Here is a 6,263-nt window from a genome sequence, read left to right as displayed (position 1 = left end):
CACGGGGAGAACATGCAAACTCCACACAGTCGGGGCCGGGGATTGAACCCGGGTCCTCAGAACTGTGAGGCTGACGCTCTAACCAGTCGTCCACCGTGCCGCCTCATCTTATTTTTATTTTTTTTAATTATTCTGATGTTTATTGAAAATGCAGCCAGACAGAAAAAGGGCAAAGGGCCTAGGGGTAAAAACCACAGCAGAATGAACACAAGTAACATTACAACAGTTATTTGTAGATCGGGGGTGTGGGGGGGGCACACAGCCGGTGAGGACATGGAATAACCAACCAAGAGAACCAGATAAGAGAGGACAGAAAATGGCAGGACAGGAAGTGGGAAAATTAGCAAGGCAGTGCTACTGTCGAGTGGTGTGGTGGGATTCCTTTTTAGTCTTTAAAGAACCTGTGAGCTGATTTGTTATTATCAGAGGTGGGTAGTAACGCGCTACATGTACTCCATTACATTTACCCAAGTAACATTTTTGATAAACTGTACTTATAGAGTACTTTAAATGCACTTGAATTTTTACTTTTACTTTAGTATTTATGTGAAGAAGGATCGAAGAAGGATCGATACTTTTACTCCGTTTCATTAATCGATTTGCCGTTTATTTATCTATCTTTTATTTATCCATTCATGCCTGTGCGCATCTATTTTTGGACTCCATCTTCGACTTCCGCATATGGCGCCTGTTGCGACCACGTACGGAGCCTTCGCGAGCCAATTAAAATGACTAATTTTGGAAAAAGAAAACGAAAAAGAAAAAAGAAACATCCGCATGAGTGTGTTTACAGACCCAATTCTAACTTGAGAAAACACCTTACGGTAAGTTGCAGATGTTTTTGATGTTGGCAGTGGATGTGGCAAAATTAGCACACGCACGCATGCAAGCACACACACACACACACACACACAATCACTAAGTCTGGTTGGCAAACACCTTCATGAAGTCATTTCAGCGAATAAAGCAAATAATGTTTCTGTAGGGCCCAATGCATGTGCTGTTGTTTTTTTTGGCAGTTAAAAATTGAAATGGTGGCAGGTGTATGTCAACTCCCATATATATATATATATATATATATATATATATATATATATATATATATATATATATATATATATATATATATATATATTTATTTTTTATTTTTTTTTATTTGATGTACTTTTTTAAAATCATGCTCTGATTTTAAAAAATAATAATCAGAAATTTCTCACAAATGACTCTTTACTTGAGTATTTTTTTTCATTGAGTACGTTCTTACTCTTACTCAAGTAAATATTTGGATGACTACTTTTTACATGAGTCATATTATTCTAAAGTAAGTACTCTTAACTGAGTACAATATTTGGCTACTCTACCCACCTCTGGTTAGTATATAATCTGTGTTGTTATAAATGATCCCAGCACAAGTAATTAAAGTCTATGATGTTTCTATCAAATTTATTAGTGAATGAACACCATATCATATGCATGTTAGTCATCTGGTGTACGGATTTGCTGAGCCGACACATCAAGGAACGGTGCAAATAGCATGGGCGAGAGAGGACATCCTTGTCTAGTTCCTCTTTGTAAAGTGAAACTTTGTGAGGTGACCCCCATTTGTGGGGACAGTTGCTTTGGGTGAGCTGTATAATGTTGCGATCCAGTGAATATGAGTAACCGAAGCCAAATTTGTGAAGTACATCAAAAAGAAAAGACCAGTTAACTTTGTCAAAAGCTTTTTCTGCATCACCAAAATCTTGCCCACAGGCTCGATTGGACCCTCTGATGCGCCGGTTCTGGCCTGCGGGCCTTATTGTAGCGTATATATGAATTATTGGATTTAAGATAACATTTTCCAGCTTTGCTTTGTCACTCGCACATCCTCTTTAATCCCTGTAACGAATGTTTCAATTGTATGTGGTTGTTGAGAACACTAACATTTGCAATGTGGCATTTGTGTTGTGTGGGGTGAAACATTTCATCCAGTTCAGTTGACAAAAAGATTTGACATCAGACATTCAAATTTGCAGAAATACAATCACTAGTGGCGCTATTGTGATGGTAACACTAAGGCGTTCATACAAAGTTTGTAAAATATTATATAACATTCAAGTCTAGTGCAGATTGTGATTATTCCCTCTGGAGTTGCAGTAGATTTCTGCCGCCTGTGGGTGTCGCTAGTGCTCCATCCATTGTCCCAGACAGAAGAGACAAATGTCACTGTTGCTGAATGAAGAGCCACCAGAAAATCGAGTTCCTCACCTTCTTGGTCATTAAGCCAGTGTCCCAAAAAAGGAAGTTTTTGTTGGTGAGACTCTTCAGGGTGGCTGGGGGTGAAAGTTAATTAACTTAGTGTCCGAGTGAGTTACCAGGTGTCCGGGTCTCAGCTTTGATGAGCTACTTGGGGCTGGCTGGTAATTCATTTAGCGTCCTTGTGTGAAGCTAAACCTCCCGTGTTTCTTTGATAAACAGACAACGGTTTCCTGAGAAGTCTTGTGTATGCAGACTGGCTCAGCGGGGCAGCCGAGGCAGGTATGCGGAACAGCACAACACTGGGGGTCCTGGGGTGTCATCTTTACTGGCGTGTCCGTTACATATCCCCCCTTCGTCGGCTTGATCCGGCTCGGTGGCAGATCAAGGCGACGTCTCGTTGGAAGATGGCACAGTTTGGCAGGAACAAACACACCAATGCAGTTACCAAAGTACAACATTAGTGCATATCACCCCCCTATGGCTATAACAGTTGTTCATGACAACTTCTTACTTAAGGTGTACCTATATGTGCATATAGGTGTTGGTGTCAGCATTGAAGTGTGGGGATAGAGTTGTGTATGTGTGTATATTGGGATGGCAGTGAGACCAGTAATTCGGGGCAGGGGAGAAGCTAAAACTAAGGGTGAACATTAACTAGGTGTAGAGTTTTCAGTGAAAGTCAAATAAAACAAAACAAACACAAGGAGAGACTCATCTCAGCTCTACGGAGGAGAAATAAATAAAGAAGAGGTAGCAAGCTTCAACTTACCTCAAGGGAGTACAGCAGTCAGGTGTAAAACCTGACTCATCAGTCAAGGAGATGGAAGGTGACAAGTAGAGGTTCTAATCTTGAGGACAGCTGAATCCTACTATAGATTCAAAAGGGGGTAGAGCGGTCCGGGGGGGGGGGGGGCAATTAAGGTCAAGGAGGACCTCCTCCCCTTAGCTTCGGGTTCAGTTGTTATTTCCATACGGAAGATTTTGGTTCACGCATTTAAGCACTGGTTCAGAAGACAGTGCAATTTCTGAGTCCTTCGATAGAGCAGGTAGGCGGATGCCGAAAGTCATGCAGTAACCGAGACTGACCAAGGCTATAAAGATGTTGTCTGCTGTGGACCAGGAGTGCATGAGCGGGAGCTCGGCTGTTCTGGCCTCAGTGCTAATGGCGCGTAGGGTGTTGTCAATTTGGGTGATGTCAATCGCCTGAGTTCCTTCAAATTGAATCTGTTTAACCGTGTCAGGATCAACCTCCAATTTGTACTTTCCGAAAACGTTAGAAATCTCGATTTCGCTCTCATAATTGTTGGCTGGGAGATGGTAGAGTGGGATGTCCTTATTATGCAAAATGGCATCTTTGGGGACATTGAGCCACATGGTTTGATTTGGCAGGGCGAGTCTCGTCGTGGTGGTCGTAACTCAGAGTTCCGCCTAGGTCTGGTGTGTTGACTAGCCAATGGATCCCAACAATTTCCGCGTGAGTAGTAGTAACCTGGTAGCAAGGTGTAGCTTCACTGCTCTACACTGCGACCCATCCTTCATGGGGTTCAGGCCACAAATCCTATCCACTACATCTCGGATGAACGGCTTACTGGGACACAGGTAATGGATGTATTTTGTGAGGATGCACATGTGCAAATTTGCCGTCAGATACAGATCAGGATTACTATCATGATAGGCGACTACCGCGGGAGTACTGACTCGGACGTAAGTGTCGAACTGCCAGATGCCAACATTAATTACGTGTTTTAGGCGGTAGATGTTGCGGGAGTTGATAGGGAGAGTAATAAGGAAGGCTATTTCTCGGACAAGACAGTGTAACTCCTGAGAGAAAAAGCCAAGTGGGCTTGGACAGAGCTAATGGCGCTTGCTAGAGCTTTAGAAAGGATGCTTTCGACTAAGCTCAGGGGCACCAAGTAAGGGGGAATTCTACCCATTGCTAAGTTGTCAAGGGAGGGAGCAATTTCACATAGCCTGTCATTCATCAACCTGTTAGCAGTCTGTGTGTGAGCTTAAACCGTTAGGAGCAGAGACAACAGAGTGGTTATGATCTGCCTATTTTGGTTAAGGTTTGCACTGCAAGTGTCAAGAACTAAAATGGCTACTCTTAGCGTGTTGCTTAGCGACCAGGACTTGGTTACTTCGTTAGCCATGCGTTGTCGTGTGGTGGGGATTTCCGACTGGGATTCCCTTGGTTGTGTCTCGATGGTACTAGGGCTGCAGGCGTCATCGGTACGGCTACCTGTTATTTCGGTCGTTATGTTTTTGGTTTGCGGCAGAGCAGCACGTTCGGCTTCACCGAATGGCTATGAAGTGCACTTCACGGAGGCGTAATAACAAAAGCCCATGATAATCTAAATGAGCTGGTGGAAAGCCAAGGAGAAACCCAAGTAGACCTTGCGCGGCGCACAGGGAGGAAGAATTTAAAGAGTGGCGGCCAAGAAAGATCAAACGAAAAGCAGGCAACTTCGACATCACGAACAACGTAGAACAGAAGAGGAACCAGCACAGCAGGAGGCGTTCATCACCAGTGGTTACTGCAGGTAAAATAGAAGAGCCAGGTCCAAGGCGTTGCCCGAGGGAGCAAATAGTGGGAAGGGTGCGTAAAATGGCACAGAGGTGCACTTTGCAAGGTCCAGAGAAGAAGTGCACGGGAAGTCCGAGGACTCTCAGGAGATGCAAAACCCAGATCCTGTGCTGTTAAAGCCATGCATGTGTGAAAGTCACGACAGAAGCAAGATGACTTTGCGGCCATCGAAGGAGCAGGCCAGCTACGTAGAGAGGTCACCATGAAGCTCAGCGTGATGGCGGAAAATGCGATCCATTGATTAGGGACAGAGTCCACAAAATGCGTTTCGAAGGGCGCAACTTTACTATTAGGGGGTAGAGTGGGCTGAAACGGTCAAGGTAAGATCCCGTGTCACAAAAGGGATCCCTGGTGGACCTGTTTGGCATCACAGATGCGTTCCCCACTTCTGTAAGATCGTCAACCGGTCGCGGTTGTCTTGGAGGGCTCGGAGTGCGGACCATGTGGAAGTCAGGCTGCAGTCTAGGGAGTCTCTAGCGAATGAAGCGGCGTGTTAGGTTAGCACTTCCCTCAAACGCTGTTGTTCATCATCGGAACGAATCATAATCATCATCCGCGAGGACCTGCTGCACGTGAGTTTCAAAGTCGGGATAAGGGAGCGGGTTATCACACGGTGTTACTGGCATCGGCGAGTTGGTTCCCGAGGAGTATGAGGGAATGGGAGGAGTCGCGGGAGACCCGCTTTTGGGTGCAGTTGGGATTGTACTGAGCGTATGGTATGGATCACCAGGTGTTGGTCTGTAGCCCGGTCCACTCTGATGATGTCCTCACACTCAGTAGGTCCCACTGGAACGAGAGCAATGTGTTGCGAAGGAACAGTGAGTTGAACTCCACCAAAGCTAGGCAATGGAGAGTCTAGTGGCAGGTGACCAATTACAGGGACCGTGAGATTGAAGTCGTGGAAGTTGGAGCAGATCAAGAGGCAAAGCCAAGTCGATCTTGGGATGTGGCTGTTGCTCCGTGTGTGGTTGTGAATTACCAGAACAATGGTCAAGGAGCGTCAAGGAGGGGTGTGGCATGCAGCGACAAACCCAGGTTGTTAAACTCCAGCGAAGGTTGAAAGAATGCATGGGGACCGGTTACTGATTGTTTAACGCACACGACCAGTCGAATAGGGAAGTTAACAGTCGACGCTTTTACTATAACTTCGTCTTCGCTCAAAACTCAAGCGTCAGGGACGGTTTGTTTCGACTTAAGGTTTAGTGGTTGAAAAACACGGTTAGCGTAGTCGCTATTAGCGCGCGACCACAAAACATTGTTAATGGTGTAGACTTGAACGGCCGGTTGGACAAGTACATCCGTGCCAACATGAGTTTTATGCGGCAAATTGGGGACTACAAGGAAGCAGTGAGTTAACGAGCGATGGTTCCATTGCAGGTTCAGGGCGCACACGCCCACTGCAGTGACGGCTGACGGCGGCACAGTATTAACGAGAAAGCGA

The sequence above is a fragment of the Phycodurus eques genome, chromosome 1 (genome assembly GCF_024500275.1).
Source record: "Phycodurus eques isolate BA_2022a chromosome 1, UOR_Pequ_1.1, whole genome shotgun sequence".
NCBI lineage: Eukaryota > Metazoa > Chordata > Actinopteri > Syngnathiformes > Syngnathidae > Phycodurus > Phycodurus eques.
This window is presented reverse-complemented; position numbering follows the sequence as displayed.